This window comes from Talpa europaea, assembly GCF_964194135.1.
Source record: "Talpa europaea genome assembly, chromosome: 4".
NCBI classification, from domain to species: domain Eukaryota; kingdom Metazoa; phylum Chordata; class Mammalia; order Eulipotyphla; family Talpidae; genus Talpa; species Talpa europaea.
Window position 1 is genome coordinate 98,751,306 of NC_140070.1, and position 18,362 is coordinate 98,769,667.

Consider the following 18,362-nt stretch of genomic DNA (forward strand, 5'->3'; position numbering starts at 1 on the left):
TAAATTTATGTGATGACATCTCTAGGTTTATTTTTAACCAGCCGATGGATGTAACTGACTGCTTCTTTTGAGCAGATGATTTAACTTCTGCAGTTCTCTATTATCTGAGAGGAGTTTATCTGCCTGATATGTACAATTTAACTCTCAAAGGACTAGCTTTTCTGTTTACATATCCCCAACTACACTCGTTTCTACTTTTCCTGAGATAATAGCACCAATTGATAGGATGCTAAAGTCAACTTTTTTTTTAATATATGCACCAGAAGCTATTAATTTTTCATAGGAAAGGTTTTAATTTCCCCTTACTAAAATTCAAAAGGTCAAGGGAATGAGAAGATTATGATACCACAGTCACTGAGATTGTGTATTAAGGATATGTTTCATAAAGAAATTAACATTTGATCCAAATCCTGAAAGGTAATGAGGATATAGAAAATCCACCAAAGCATCTCATACAAGAAAACGTGGAAGCTTGAAACACCATGGTCATTATACATGGTCTACATAATATCTGTAAACATATATGAATATACATAGAAATGTTTGCAAATGTTATTATTACATTACAATGCATGAACTATTTGAAAATATCATATGGTAAGTTCAATGTGATGCCCCTTACTAATGGTACAGTTAAATGGGCTGTAGAAAATTGCAGTGGATATAGTGCATTAATAAAGTATATCCATAAATCTTTGCAGATGTATCTATGATTCATTGCCTTAGGTGAATTATATGTCTGATGTTCACTGAATAAATCTTCACGTTTAAAAAATATATTCCATAAAGGCCTTCCTGGCAGTGCAGGAGTTAAAGTCTCAATGCTATCAAGCTATCAATAGCCTCTGCAGTGTCCATTCGATTCCATGCTGGCCAGGGAGATTCCCACCTGATGCAGCCGACCTCTCCTGTCTTGCCCGCTGCTCCCCTCAGCAGTGTATTTCGGTCCTTCTGCTTGTTCGGCTCCCTACTCTGTCTCTGATGAATCCTCTCACCCCTGCACCTCTGGCCTCTACTCCAGATCTTGTATGCATAAATAAATAAAAATAAATCTTTAAAATAAAAATAAAAATATATATCCCATAAGAAATAAGACAGTGTTCAAAAATAAATATAAATAATTTAAAATATTCGTATCTATATTTCCAGATTCTATGGTTAGAGGGTAAGATGCATATTGAGGAGAGAAGAGGGAAAAGGAAAGAAGAAAGGAAGGAAAATGGGAAGAAGGGAGAGAGGAAAAGGCTCTGGTTATTTCAGCCATCTCAGCTGTTTTGATTTCCTTTTGCTGCTGGAACAAATTACCTCAAATTTAATGCCCTAGAACAACATAAATTGATTCACTTACAGTTCTTAAGTTCAGAAGTCCAAAATCAGATTCATTAGCTAAAATTGATGTGTCAGCAGGTCTGGTTTCATCTTGAGGCTCTAGGGGTACATTTATTTCTTTGCTTTTTCCAGCTTTTACTGTTAAGGTGTTTCTTAGCTTATAGACCCTTCTTCTATCTCTAAAGTCCATCACTGTGACTTCTGCTTCTATCGTCATATCCCCTTCTCTTCTGTAGTAACTTTCCTTTTTTCCTCCTGCCTCTTTCAAGTTCACTGTGATTAAATCATTGAGCCCACCAGGATAATCTAGATACTTCTCTCATCTCTAGATCTTTAACTTAAGCACAACTGCAAAGTACTTTTGTATTGAGGATAATAGAGTCATAGTTTTCAAGGAGAGGGATGTAAACATCTCAACACTGGAATGGGGAATGGGTGGGGGGCTGGCATTATTCCTTGTCCTAATACCAGCAAAGGTCATTTTAGACCAATCAGCTCCAGCCATTTGCAAAATGACTTCAGTCCCATGAATGAAATCGGCTGAGTCCAGTCAGCTCAGAATTGCCCAATGGGGCCCAGGAGAAATTACTAATCAGTAGGATAATGAGCTACAAATCATTGTTGTTTTAAGCTACTGAATTTTGGAGTGGTTTGTTATGCAGAAAAAGGGATAAAATTAATTTTCAAAATTTGTTTGAAAAAAAGTGGGAATCATCCAGGTAGCTGAATTGGCAGATACAAATTATATATCTTGAGCTAGAAATGTAAGGTCAACTAATTGAATTTTAAACTAATAAACAAAATTCATGAACTTGATTCCTGGAAGGGGAGTTCACACTAGAAGCACTATGCATACCTCCCAATAGGAAGGGCATGGGACTTCTAGATTCTCCTGTTCCTAAACAATTAATCATAATTTCTCAGATTTCATCCCATAATTAATGCAGATTTTAGTTTCAACTACTATCTTCCAAATCAGAGAAGGACACTATGAAAGACACTATGAAAGAAAGCATATAAAGAATTTACAATAAAGTCAGAAACAGAGTAAATTGCCTAGCAGTTGTTACCTATTAACGAACAGAAAACTTCTTGTTCATTTTTGCTATGAGAGTTTCCTTGTGTTCTACTAATTCTGCAAAGAATTAAATAGTTGAGAAAAAAGTATGCAGGTTTCTAGTCTCAGATCTTCTGCAGACTAACTTCATAATTTGAAACTGGTCACTTGACCTCCCTGTGCCTCACTTTCATTGGATTCTAATGTCTGTATAATCTGCATCACAGATCAATTGTCAGAATCAAATGAACCAATTAATCAAATAGATGAGCTGAGTACTAATGATGACTTTGGCAAGGTGCTAGTTATTTTGAGAACTTAAAAGTCAGTGACTGCCAAACCCATCTTTATAAGCTATAGCCTTTTTTCTTAGTCCATTTGAGCTGCCCCAAAAAGATATCATAAACTTAGTGGTTTATAAACAACATAAGTTTATTCCTCACAATTCTGGAGGCTGGTAGTCCAAGTTCAAGGTACATGCAAATCCTTGCATGCAAGGTACATGCAAATTAGTGAGGGCTCACTTCCTAGTTCACAGATGCCCTTCTTTTTGCCATATATGTCCTCATAATGGCTGAGGTGGAGAAGGATCTTTCTGGGTCCTCCTTTATGAGGGCACTAATCCATTCAGGAAAGATTCCCTCCTGGACTAATCATCTCCAAATAACATCACATAGGGAATTTAGGTTTCAATTATGAATTTTGAGGAGACACAAACATTCAGTCATTATACCCCTGCTCATATACATACAATGGATTCCTGTCCATGGATTAGTCATAATGCTGAAGGAAAAAAAATAATAATGCCAAAGATTAGTAATAGAGCACAAACTCTTTGGCCATAAATAGTCATTATTTCTATGCTTGCATTTAATATTGAAAAGTCAAGTGGAAACATAACAGAATAATGTTTATATTTTTCCTTCTCTAAAGTTAAAAGAATTGGAGTAAAAGGGTGAAAACAATAAACAAATTCTTGGAAGCTTCAAAGACAAAGAGTATTGGTAAGGAAATAACTACAGTTAAGACAGAGCAGATTAAGAAGAATTTGAAGCTGGAAGAACATGACAATTCTTGACTGACTCAGAAGTCAGTGAAGTGAAAAAGAGTAAAAATCACTACATGGAAACCAAGAACAAATTAAGTCCTTTTCTAGAGCATTTAAAATGTGCTTAACTACACTGATTCCATTCACATGCAATTTCTGCAGTACAAATGACATACAGCAAGCTACCCCTGTACCAACACACTTTTTCACGCTAATGTTGGACATAGTTTTTACAAATCTCTCATGAAGGGGTTATGGCATATACAGACCTCCATTTGTTTCATTCTCTTATTTACTAAATAAGGACCATCTACTAGTAACCTTAGGCATTTGCGAGGAGCTATTAATTTCGAAGAAGACTGTTATAAAGGACTACCATTAATAATAATGGACCTGAACTTTATTCTTCAATAATATTTTTCATGTAAGAATCCAGAATGTTTTGCAATTTAAATGAATTAAGCCCCATAACATGCCTTAAGCTAAAGAAGACATATTTTTGAAATACAAAATCTCAAGGACATATAAAATCAGTTTTAAGTATAAAAAGTTAAATGAAAAATACCTTTTCTCCTCTTTACTTCATTTTCTATGTCATGTTCGACCTCATTCTCCATAACCCTCCTCTCTCGACCTCTGATCCCCCTTTCTCTGCTTTCTTTATAGTCTTTCTCACTTACGCACACATCCACCAAAACATGATGAGGGTCTTTAAGAATCAAACTAATCACTGAATCAATAGTGGGATAAAATTAAGGAGCAGGTTCCTTTGATTGCTCTATATAAGAAGGTGGCTACATAATACTCATAGTCTGCTAAATTATTTCCTGTGCCCACAGTCCCATTTGCTAAAGGGAGTCTCCGTTATGAGCTCTTCCTTCTATGCTTGCACTGGCCGTACCTGAATATGAAAGTCAAGCCAAGTGACCCTCCCATTCTCAGTGTTGAGAGAGTTTGTCTGGTGATAACCAAATGCAATCTCAGACCCTTCTAGTCTCCATGTTCTGGTCTGCAGGCCTTCGGGTTTGGTGAAACCTCAGTGACTAATGGCAACTTGGGACCAAATTACCATTGTTTTGGGAAAAAGAACTTCATCCACTTTAGTCTAAGTAGAAAAGAATCTCTCTGCAGATCAGGGGCAGACAAACGATAGTGGGCCAAATTTGGCTGAGGTCTAGTGATAGTTAATTCTGTGTGTCAACTAGGAAGATATCTTTGGATATACATTGAAGTTGGTTGAGTAAGTAGATTGCCTTCCATAATATGTGTTCATATATTTCCTTGAATAGAACAAAAGGCAAAAGGAAATTCTACAACAGTCCTCAGACTCAAATTGCACATTGACTTTTCCTAGGAACTTGAGCCTGATAGTTTCTGTGTTTAAACTGCAGCAGTGGTTCCTCTCAGTATGTCCAGTGTGTTGGTCTACCCTGCAGATCTTAGACTTTCCAGTGTCCATAATTGTATGAATAAATTCCTTAAATAAATACATTTCATATATTTACATATCAAATATATTTCATATATTTACATATCCCAATGGTTATGTTTCTCTGGAGAACCCTGAATAATAAAGGCCTGGTGTTGCCAATTAGAGTTTTATTGACATATACCCACATCTGTTCACTTAAGGATGGTCGATAGCTACTGTCCCCACTTTGATGGCAGTTGAACATTTGCAATAGGGACATTAAATGATCCATAAATCTGAAAATATTTACTCTCTGGCCCTTTATAGAAAAAAAGCTTGCCAACCCCTGAGAGAGCTGATTCCCTATCTGTCTTCACACTAAGAGTATATTGGATAATGGAAGGCTTCCTTGCCTACCTGGCCACTAGCTTTCCCTCATTCATTTTGTCTCTCTAGGATAGGCATGCCTTCCCCTCTTCGAGCACTTAGGATATAGGCATACCCATCGCTGTGTCCTAAACATGAGGGTGAGTTCCTTGAGAGGTTCAGGGCTATCTCAGTGTCTTACTTATTTTTATTTGGAATTTTGTTCCTATATGGAATCCAATAAATATCCTTTGAGGGAATAAATGACTAAAACAATAGCAGTTGACATTTGCTAACTGAAGCGCCTGTGAAGCGCCTGTGAAGCACCTGTCTGTACGTTAAGCTATTTACATATATTATTCCATTGAATTCAGACAAGAGCTTCATAAGTATCCCCATTTTGCACCTGTAGTAACTGAGATAACTGAGACTGAGGAAGATTGTGACTTGCCTATGGTTATAGTCAATAAAAGGCAGAGCTGGGATTTGAGTCCACACCATCTACTTCTGAGTTCAGACTCTGATCTACTAAACTCCTCCTTCCCACAATGAATAGAACTGCAGCTGAGAAGCTGAGTCCACTTTAAATTTTATCACACTGTATCTGTAATATTCAAAAGCTATTATTGCAAAATTCAGCGTGCCTGATTAGTCCCATTAATATTTTTTTTAAAGAACCAACCTACTCGCTTTCATTTTTATTAAAAACTCAAGTAAAAACATATTGAAAGGAAACTGAAACACATCTGCTTTGATGCTGTTGCTAGGATCCCCTCGTTATTATGCAGAACATGCCTGTGCCCTGTGCTCTGAAGACTGCCAGTGTCTCTCAGGCATAGCTGATGATCACAGGTACCTCATGAATGGAAAAGACCCAGCAACAATACAAATGATCACAAGCCTCATTTCTTTTCTTTCTGCTTTATGACACTGTGGTGTTGCAAACAAAGCACATGAAGAATTATTTACTTTTTGGTTCAGGTAGTTCCAAGTTGTATTCATTTGATTTCAGCACATCAGAAAACTCTTCTGATCACTGGAGTCATCAGACATGGGAAAGGCATTTACCACACCATGTGAGACTGCTGATAGTCCTGGAATTTCTGGAGGATGATCTTACAGTAATAAGGAATTACCAGATCACATAAAGGCACTTACACTGATACATGGTAAGATTACAAAACAGGACAGATTCTCATGTGGCTCTAGGCCTGCCATTATCATTGTGGTGGGAGAAATAGTTTCTGGGTAGATGATTGGAAGAATATAGACATAGAGACTTCCTGGAGTGGCACTATGCTGTCTGTAAGTAAGACTAATGCTAATTCCCATTTTTAGGATATTAAAAAGCTAAACTGGGAGTAGCAACAAGGTCTTTCTAAGACCTGTATGAAAAATAGCAGTTGTAACTACATTCTACTGAGCATTCTAGGAAGTCCCTATGATAGTCTCTTTGCACTTGTTTTTTTAAAAGATATATTTATTTATGCATACAAGAACTGAGGTACAGGCCAAAGGTGCGGGGGGTGAGAGGATTCACCAGAGACAGAGTGGGGAGCGGAATAGGTGGACTAGACTGAAGCACACTGCCAAGGGGAGCAGCGGGCAAGACAGGAGAGGTCTGCTGCGCCATGTGGGTAGCTCCCTGGCTGGGAATTGAACTGGTGCTGCAGTGGCTGCAGATAGCTTCATAGGTTGCATCTTAACCCCTTGCTCCACTAGGGAGGCCCAGATACTCTCTTTACATTTTTTCCCTATAACCCAAGAGGAAGGGAATCTCAAATTCAAGAAAATTCTACCATCAATTATACAAATGAGTAGTTGAGGTTCAATGACTGAATGATTTCTCTAAGACACATGGCTAATAAATGGTGGAAATGAGATGTGAACTCTGTTCTGTCCATTTTCTAAGCTTATGCTCATTTCACTATTCACAGCATTCTAGAAAGGAATTGTCAAACTCTGTTTTCCTAGAAACAGGTGCTAATATAAGATTGGCAAATTAATATGCTGTGGTGATCTCATCACAGTATTAAAGGTACTGAAGTAATCAAAAATCTTTCTATGTCATGTCCTCTGTGTACCTCAAATATGGCAAAAGCAAAATGTTCCTGCATTACCAGAGAATCAAGGACTTATCTCCTAAATTTTTCTTCTGGTGACAGTTGATAACTCAGATAGGAGAAACTGTTTTCTGCTTGGCTAGTCTAAAGAAAGAAGTGAAGGTATCCAACTTAGAGATATAATTGTGAGCAACTACAAGAGAAACAGAAGGAAAAAAACCCTGAAATCATATCCAGAAATTTCATAGTCCCAGTTTCTTTACTTACTACAAACCTCTGGTAACTCTCAACCCTCTCAACCTCCATAATGGAAAAAAAAAATAATACCGGCTCATAAGATAGTTGATAAGTGATACATTACAGTATAAATCTATAGTTACAATGTATAATACAAGCTATAAAGTATAATACAAATGTTAGGTATTGTATTTTAATTTCAATGTTGTTTTTATTGTATTGCTATAACATTTGTCTTATGGCTAGATATGAAATGGCCAAGAAGCCCAGAGAAAGTAAGAGCTGAAAGAGAAAGCAACACTGTAGAAGAATATAAAAAAAATCTTATTTTCTTAAAAACTTACTAGAATCTATTTTTTTTTTTCAGATTGATGTGGCAAATTTAACATTTCAGCTGGAAAACACCACTGATTTCTTGAGTCTGGTACAGTGCCATGAATGTTCAGCTTTGTTATGTTCTCTTGAAAAAAATGCATAGTGTATATGGAATGTTCTTTAAACAGAGAAGAGTATCATTAGCATTTTTATCCCTCAGTTTCCTGATCCTTTCAAAAGAGATGTGCACTTTGTAAAGCATGTTTCAAGAAAGTAGCTTCAATGTAAATAGAATGTTAGGGTTGCTTCTTTTCAACACCCCCTTTCCAGTATTTTCTTATGGAAAGTTCCAAAAAGATAACCCTTTTAAGTTTCCCTGAAAAAACAACACTTTCTCTAATAAAGTATTTACTTTAAACATGGGAAACTGTTTATTTCCTAGGTGAATTTCAGGTAAATTTCTGGTTTCCATTCAGAAATCAGACACCATTTTTAATCCCTGGGATCTTTGTCTCAGATAGAATACACACTGGTACTGGCCTTGATGTAATAGGTGGTTCATAATTATGAACCTACCAGTTCACAATTTTATAGAGTATACTGCTCAAGGATTTTAGAGACCAAATTGTCCTTTCTTCCACCTGATACTTAAATATTCTCTGCAGTATCTGAACAGTGGTTGGCTAGTCTGTGATTAACTCTTCTACAGATAGGACATTTGTCTATACATTTGTCATTTCATTCATAGTCGGGTCACCAATTGCAATATACCTAACTTAAACATAGGACTGTGAAAATAAAATAATAGGGAATATAGTCTTTGACTATCAGTGGATGAAAGGACACAAAATCAGTTTGCTTCTTCCAGTCCAAAGTAAGTAAATAAAACCACTCAGGCAAAGACTTCTTTCAACTTTATAGGTTTTGAAGTTCACACCTAAGAAGGATCCTATCATTCCCTTCTAATTCCATATACATTTAAACTCACACTTAACAATTACTTTCTAGTTGCCTAAAATCATGCTTTAAGCTCATCCCTGAATTATCTTAATTAAGTATACATTTCATTTGGACTAATTTTATCTAAATAACGAAATCTTCTATCTCTACTTCTATACTTCAAGAAAATTTCAAACCCTATGTGGTTGATCAGTGAAACAATGTTGTTTCCTGTCTTCTCACGCTCTTACCAACATTGCTGACCTGAGTCACCAGGGGTTTGCACATCACTGATATAAGAGTTTGAGGTCCGAATGCTCCCTCGCTTACCTTCTACTCCTTTCACAACACAACACTGGTTTAATTAATTGTCAGTTTCAGCTACTGTGCTCAGACCTTCAAGTCTTTCCTAGACACAAAATGCTCCTTTCTTAGCATGTACTTCACAATTAGTGACTCTTATTCTCTCCTTTCCACCAACCTGAAAGTTCTTACCTTTCCATAGGACATGGAACCTGGCCATCCATTCTGAAACTAGCCCTCATCTCTATGTGGTCGTTTCCACTATCAGTGCTGAAGACCCACTCTCTCTCAGGAAACAGTACCAGTTTAGTTCCAGGGGGAGGGTCTCTACTTTTTGGTAGTATGTCCTTCACATCAATGAAATCAGATGTCACCAATGTCACCTTTAACATCTGCAGTCTCCCCCCTTAAGTAAATTTTCTCCTTTAATACACTCAAGCCTCTCGCTTGAAAATACTTCACTTGACTACCCACTGCCCTTTCTAAGAATGACTCAAATTTTCTCCTTTATACATGTTTGATTTCTGCCATATGGCAAAGTAGTTCCCTGGAATCACCTTATAGCCAACTACAGTGGTCACATCTCAGCGCCCATTCTCATTTTCTTCTGAAATAAATGTTAAAGAGTTAATTACCCTTATTTCTTGAAGCTGTCCTTTGAATTTCCGAAAGATGCTTTTCTCTGTTTTTTAACCTTCCACTTTCCTCTTGTCTGTTTCTTTAGTACCAAACAGAAATGATAATGTGATTACAATAATAATCACCACATACTCAATTCTAAGGTGTTTTATAAACTGAGACTTCTATGTCATCCTATTTTTAGCAATTTATCTTTCACAAATATCATGACCAAGGACTAAAACATGTAAAAAATAAATCTTTTGCATCCAGTTTCATTTTGCCTTTCACCAAGTAATTCTAAGTTGGTTAATATATTTTTTTTGAAGTTTCGATACACAGTGTGTCTATGAGACTATCTTGCTTACTGTTTTTTCTTATCCTAATTTTTCTATTAGTGTATTTAGGTAATCAGAGCTATAGAAATTCTGAGATAAATACTACCTTCACTCTATAGCTCTAGAGACTGTGCCATCTGCATTTAAAAAGTGCTATATATGCATATGTTATAGAGGATAAGGGTGATGTAAGAAACATAACTGCAGAAAAGAGCATAAATATATATAATTTCATTTGTAACTAAGGATTTGAAAGCATCCTCATTCCATTTCATAGATTTGGAAAAAGAAAGCTCAGGAGCATTAAGAAGCATAAATAAAGAAGAAACCTACTATTAACCCCTGATGTCTAAATTATGCCCAATTTTAAATTCTATGCTACAGCTTCCCTCTTTAACAGTGTATAACAAATAAATGAGAAAAGAAGTCATTCCAAAGTAAACACTGTAAGGACTCTCCATTTTCATGTTTCAGGGTGAACTGAAGTCTGGATGAGGTTGAGGGAAAAAAAAAAATTAACCCTTGACTTTAGTATCAAGTATGAAATAATATTTGAAGGTTTTCTCCATGAATTCCATTTTGCGTTTAGGTTCTGATTATTCAAAACGGCTCACTGGAGTGTTTCAATATGAAGAGCTCTATGTCCAGTATGCCTGTCTGCTAGTGTCTGCTGTAAATTTCCATCTCCAACTAGCAATTTTTTTTTTATAACAGACACACACTTCACTGAGTGGAGCTCAGCTATAAACATTTTATTTTCTGAGCAATTCATAGGCACTGAGATATACAAGTGTTTAGAATTCTAAGAATACTCAGGATGGAGGAAGGAGAGAGGACCAGACATGTTTCCACACCCCTCCTTCTTGCCATATCCACATTGCTAAATATGTATTTAAAAATCTGAAACTGTAAGAAAAGATCTGCTTGTTCAAGTAATCAATAAGTCACCGGATTCAGCTAACACAAAGAGGAGTATAATTGGTTTTGTAAACGGTTAAGTCCACGTAGTACTGTTCAGAAAGCCAACGATGTTACTGTAATAGCGGATCAAAAGCACAGAATGCATTTTTCTGAATGAGGAATAAATTTTACAAGAGAAAAATTGCCATGCAAATAAGATAGACCCCTGACCCATATCTTAACCTGTATCACTACCTTCTTAAATCCCCAACCTTCTTCCTTCTCACTGTGGTCAGCTTGGAAATGCTGCAATTCATAACCTTTCCACCCAGCTCTCCCCTGGCTGCCAATGGAAAGAAAGAAGATGAATGATTTTAATTCTTACGCTGCACTGCCCTGTGCAATGCTGCTGCCAGCTGGTCTTGCTGCAGCCCTGTTTGGGTTCATGTGACATTTTCACACAGAGATTACAGGAATAAAGGAGGGGAGGCCAGTGTGGAGAAGGTTTGCTTCTCACAGAGTAATATTAAGGTAGCATAATAGGGCATAAGCATAGCACTTAGAGTTCGAACTCTGAGCGCTCCATGGCCACTGAGTCATGTGGGTGGATGCTAGACCAAGATAGGACCTGACCCAATATTACTTAAACATAAAAGCTATAAACCAATATCACATCAATGAAAAATAAAAACAAACAATAAAAAAGGTAACAGCACATGTAGTACCCTCTAAAGGAAGCAAGTGGGGTACGGAATAATGTGGGATGGTCTGGTGAAAAGAATCCTCTGGACTTACTCTGTTAATGACTTTCACAAAAAATTAGGAGAGTCGAGTGCGGAGCTAGTCTGGTGGGAAATGCAAATGCAGATTCCCATGGAGACAGATTGAAAGATCTATGGACAGGCTTAGGCGAAGAGGAAGCAAAGGTCAATGTAAGGAAAACCAATGGCCAAGTGACTACACTTACCTGACTTCTGTCCTTGACTAGACATTACTATAGAAATGTGCCAGGTCTTTGGAGTATTATCAGTCCTCCCTTCATGGTTTCAGGAGACATACATAGACACATAAACAGAGAGATTAGGAGAAGCAGGAGATATGAATGTTGATTCAAGAAGTAAATTGTTTCTCCTGGAGAAAGTGTAGAATGAAGAAAAGCAAGTGAATAAAGGCAGCCACCCAGGCAGGAAACTTCAGACAGTAACAGATTGGGAGTTAGGTGTGGGGTTGTTACTAGTAAGAAAACACTATAGGAATCAGGACCTTGGCACTTTTTTAAAAAAAGATATAAACATTTCCCTAAAGCAAACCTTTAAAGAGTTTGAACATCAAACTGTCATGGCAAAGGGCAGCAGGAAGAAACCGTGTTCTCAAACCCAGCTCAAAGTACAGTGTAAGATCTGCTTTTTTTTGAAAAGTCTTTGCAAGACACCCTGATGCACAAGGGGCACGTTTCTGTGATCTCTGTAAAATCCTGAGAACAGGTACTTTCAGCTTGGAGTTCAGAACCTCAAGTCCCTTTAGACAAGTAGAATAATAACTGAATCTGAACACCTGTCTATCTTCCATTTGTGCACACAATTGAAAGCACACAAAATGAATCGGCTTGCAAAACTTGGTGTTGAAATCCAAGAAATAGGGCCTCCTCGGTGGTCAGCGGTTGAGCACTGGGCTGCGAAGCTGCCCGCAGCCTCTGCAGCACCGGTTCAATCCCCGGCTGCCGGCAAGGGTCCCACATGGCGGGCAGACCTCTCCTGCCGCCCGCTGCTCCCCTCAGCAGTGTATTTCGTCAGTCTGCCTGCTCTGTTCCCTGCTCTGGCTCTGGTGAATTATCTCACTCTCCCATGCTTCTGACTGTACCCAGTGCTTGTATAAATAAATAAATTTTTAGGTCAAAAAAAAAAAGAATTAAAAAAGAAGAAAGTAACCTAAAAAAAAAAAAAAGAAATCCAAGAAATGGGGAGGGGTGGGGTAGCAGGGTGTGTGGAAATTAGGTCTTGGACATGAAATGCTAGGTCTGAGCAGTAAGTGTAGCAGATTTGCTAGAAGTATACTCTGCATTCAGACAAAAGAGACAGCTCTGTGTGTGTGTGTGTGTGTGTGTGTGTGAGAGAGAGAGAGAGAGAGAGAGAGAGAGAGAGAGAGAGAGAGAGGAGGGTGAGGGGAAAGAAACAAGAGAAAGATCAAGGGTCTTCCTTCTCTGGTGACTAATATTTCTTCTTCTTTTCCTGCCTATACCATTTTACTTCCTGTCATTTTCTTCCATTCTCCTACATCCTCTCTGCACCCACAATTCCCACTCTTAATAAACTATTTCATTTTTAGTGATTTGTTACTGCCTCCAACACAGATCTAGCTGATTTTTTTTTCCTTTCCTCTACTACATTCTTTCCCTTTTTTTTTCTCTGCTCCCCATTCTGAGGGGAATCGCATACACAAACACATGATTGTCTGATTTCTCTCTGGCACTTTCCAGTGAGGGACACTCCAAGCATAAAGCACAGCGTACCAAAATGTTGATGTAAAAAAGGAGAAGTTCTTCACCCACAATGCTAATTAATGGTAAACAAACCATTTTCTAGGTAGGAGTTCTGGCAAGGAGGCCTCTGGAAGTAGAGAGTGGAATGCTTGTTAGAAAATGACTCAAGATCCATTCAGCTGCTAGGTGGCAGTGTTAACTCACTAACCAGCGCATACCTAAGACTTGCTAAGTCACACATACAATTTAGTTTGAGTGAGACACACATAAAAGTGGAGAACTCACAGAGACGGATTGAAGCCAAGAAAACAAGTCGCCGTGACTATCCATGAAGGAGTTCATAAACATAGAAAGCTGGGAGTCATTTCTTTAAAAAGATTCAAAGACAGTTGAAATTTTAAGAGTCTGCCTTGTGATTTCAGCTTGAAAGTTTCAAAGCAATAGTATATTTTAAAAATATGACACTAATACAAGATAACCCAGATGTTTGAATTTCCCATCTGAGTAATAATGATCCGTATTCTCATAGCAATTAGAAAATATCTGAAGACAAAACATTGCTCTGATGAAGAAGGGATTTCAGAGGCCAGTGTTCTCTCTCTCTCCAGGAGATTATTGCCCACCATAAATTCATTCCCAGAGTACCCAAGATAAATCCTCAGGAAATCTTTATTCTTTCTCAGTCTCATATCCCAGTCAAACACCTAGACATTTTGATTCACTCATGCAAATATTACTCAAATTCATTTTCTCAATCCCCATTGTTCCTGCTTTATTTTGATTCTCACTTTTTCTTCCTTGGAAGACAATGGTGGACTTTCATGATATGCTCTTCCTTTGGGTCTTCCCCCATCATATGCTAAACATAGGGATGAAGAGTGGTCCTCCAAAATATACATTTGAGCATTTGCATATGGCTCTCTTCCCACAAGATAGAAGATACAGCTCATCTTTAGGGAAAAGTCCATACGCTTCAATGGGTCTTATATCTTCCTTTATGAGCTAGCTTCTTTTATCCCATCTTCTTTCCCCAGCTACACATAATCACACAAAATTTCTTTTGTAAATCAAACAGCATCACATCTCCAATGCTTTTTACATGCTCTTCACTCCGACAGGAATAGTAGTCCTTTATTCACCAGGTGAACATCTATTCACAAATCACCTATTCATTGTGCAAAACACCTGAGCAAATGTCACCTCTCAGAACATGTCTGCCCAGCTTCCCAGGTGTAGTTCACTGCTTCATCCGCTGCACTTGTATCTATAAATAAGTACATAGGTATAGACAGAGACAGAAATAGAGACCAAGATACAGATGCGGATAGACAGATGATAGATAGATAGATGATAGATAGATGATAGATAGATACATAGATATATAAATACAGATAAAGAAATATAGATACACATCTTTACTGAAGCATCTCCATGCCTGATTGTGGCTGTCTCCTAGGAATGTCTATATCCTTCACTAAATATGAACATCTCAAAATCAAGAATACTTTCCTAGCCATTTGTTTTCAAGATTACTATAGGAAAACTGTAGTACATCAGTATTGAAACACAGGATTAAAGAATGAATGGAATATGAATTGTTGTTCAAAATGGTGTTGCCCAGAGAAACATCTGATTATTAGGTTACAAAAAATGGAGAAAATTATAATGGGTAACATTTCTGGGTATTCTCATAGTACATATAGAAGAACCAACTACTATAATGGTAAAAAGTTTGTTCTCTTTTTCTAAATTCTTTTATTTTTTTTAAAGATTTATTTATTTATACATACAAGAACCGGGATACAGGTCAGATATGCGGGAGGGTGAGAGGATTCACCAGAGACAGAGTGGGGAACAGACCAGGCAGACTAACTGAAATACACTGCTGAGGGGAGCATTGGGCGAGGCAGGAGAGGTCTGCCGCATCATGTGGGTATCTCCCCGGCAGGCCAAGATCGAATATATGCTGCAAAGGCTGTAGACAGCCTCACAGCACTGCGCTCAACCGCCTGTGCCACCAGTGAGGCCTGAAAGTTTGTGCTCTTGAAAATTATTTCTTCAGACTGCATTTATCTCAGCACATCAACATTACATAAAAAGAGAAACTACTTAAATCTTTGTCATCTAGAAAATTTACTTCTTTAGATTATATTTTCTTTTCTGTTTTCCAAATATTCTGGCAAGTCTTTTGGTTGTAGTAGACAAAAAGTCACTTTTAACAAACTTAAGCAAATGTATTTGGGTTATATGACATAAATAATACTGAGATAATTCATATAATCCATGCTTTCATTTCACTAGATAAATATTTTGAGTGCTTACTGCATATTGTTTTTATAGAATCAGCAGCAGAGACACAACAATCTTACTTTCTGGATGTCACGCTGTTATAGAACACTAGTATTCAATTGGGGTGACTTACCCCTCAAAGTGCACTTGGCAACATTTGGAGACATTTTAGTTGTCACAACTGTAGTTACTGCTATTTAGTGAATATAGACCAGGGTACTGCCATAGATCCTACAAAGCACAGGAAGGTCAGCATGACAGGATTACCCAGGGCAAAATGTCAGTAGTGCCTAAATGAAGGTACTATTATGTGTTAAGACAATACACAGATGATAAAAAGGTCAAGGCGTACATACTTGGATGCATACAAATACCAGAAGTTAATAATTACTATGATGTAAATAATGCAGGACCGGGAAGAAAGAGTGACACCTGATAAGGTGTCATTAGAAATGAAGTATTAATAACATGGTGGACAGTGTCACAAGGAAATCTATAGACTGTGGCATGCAGAAAACCTAGTAAATAACAGGGCATGAGAAGGTTGGGTGTGTTTCAGAAATAGGGTATGAAGATAACGTAGGGTATGAAGATGAAGTCAGATATAGAACTGGAATAGGGGGCCTCCCTGGTGATGCAGGGGATTAAGATGCATCACTATGAAGCAATCCTCAGCCACTGTAGCATGAGTTCGATCCCCAGCCAGGGAGATACTCACATGGCGCAGCAGACCTCTCCTGACTCGCCCGCTGCTCCCCTCAGCAGTGTATTTCAGTAGATCTGCCTGTTCTGCTCCCCACTCTGTCTCTGGTGAATCCTCTCACTAACCGCCCCCACCCCAGCACATCTGGCCTGTACCCCAATTCTTGTGTGTATAAATAAATAAATCTTAAAAAGAACAACTGGAATAGGATTACAGTGTGCATCTTAGATTTTGGCTTCTACACTGCACAAGATGGAAAGTTAGTGAAATGTATTGAACAAAGAAATAACATGTTGAGACTTATGTTTTTAAAAGATCAGTCTTTTGACTTGGTGAAGAAAGACTATACAGAATTGCAAAGAGAAAAATGAGTTAGGTTGTTGCAATAGTCCAAGGATGATGTGTTGGCTTATTTTATGTGTCAACTTAAAGGGATGCCTGGATACTTATAAAACATTCCTGGGTGTGTCTGTGTCTCTAGAGAAGATTAATATTTTTAAATTAAATTGTATTGATTTGCCATTTGTTTATAAAACTGTGTGATTTCAGGAGCACAGCTTTCTACCTCAATATGTGTACACGTTTCTTTCACCCACCACCAAAGCTTTACTATCAAACCAAAACACTCTTCCCTTTCCTCCCACCAGCCTCCTGCTTCCTCTTTTGTAATCAGCATATTTGCATATTTTTCACAAGTGTAAGAGTAATTTTTGTAGTGTTTTGCAAGTCTTTTTTTTTCCTTTGCTTTGGTTATTTCACTTTACATATAAGTGAAGCTATCCAGTAATTGTCTTTATTTTCTGAGAGTTGTACTTTAGTATGATCACCTTAAGTTCCATCCATGTTGTTGCAAAAGGCAAGGTTTCATATTTTTCAATATCTGAGTGTATATTTCTTTATTCAGCCATCATATAATGGGCATTAAGGTTGATTCCAAGCAATGGCTATTTTGAATAATGCTACAATAAACATAGGGGTGCATATATGTCTTTTTGAATTAGTGTTTTCATATTCTTCAGAAAAATACCTTGGAGTATTATTGCTGGATCATATGTTATTTCCAATTTTTAGATTTTTAAGCAATCTCCATACCATTTTCCATAGTGGTTAAACCAATTTACATTTCCACCAACAGTGAACTAGAATTCTTTTCTCCACACCCTTGCCAACACTTGTTTCCAATCTTTCTTATAGAGGCCACAGAGGCTGACATTTCAATCAGTAAACTGAGTAAATAAGATTAACATCAACAAGGCAGGTAGACATTATCCACCTTTCTGAGATGAATAGAACAGAAATGTGAATGAAGGGGAAAGTCTCTCTGCTTGGGTTTGTAACAGGGTGGTCCCGTGTTTCCTGGCCTACCCAAGAGAGGGTGAGCAGGAAGAAAAAGCTGGAGAGGAGGGAGGGAGGGAGGGCGGGAGGAAGGAAGGAAGGAAGGAAGGAAGGAAGGAAGGAAGGAAGGAAGGAAGGAAGATGTAGAGCCTGAAGGAGACCTGGAGGAGGCACATGGAGCTCAGAGACACGTGAGGAAACTGCAATTGCCTTTTGGTTGTGGACTGGTTGAAAGAGATGTGGGTGAGAGACCCGTGTGGAGGTGACCATGGCAGCTTTTATCTTGATTTTGATTTTCTCTTTTCCTCCCAGACTAGTCTGGTTGTTTCTGATCCTTTTCTGTGGGTCCCCACTGGAAGATGATTTAGACTTGTGGCAGGCTTTGGGGGATTTGTTCTGGGCCAATCCTGCTTGAGTGGACTTTTACTCACGAGGGGATGGGTAACTTTGAGTGCTTGATTTAGAAATTATATTCTTTGCCTTTCCTGTATTGTTTCCTAATTGTATTAAATTTCCTTCTCATTAAAGTCTCATATGTTTTGTGTTGATGTGGCGTATGGCAGAGCCTATTTAGAGCAGGTAGGTTTGCAGGGTCTTGGGGCGGGGGGGGCCCTCTCCCTGCCCTGTACCAG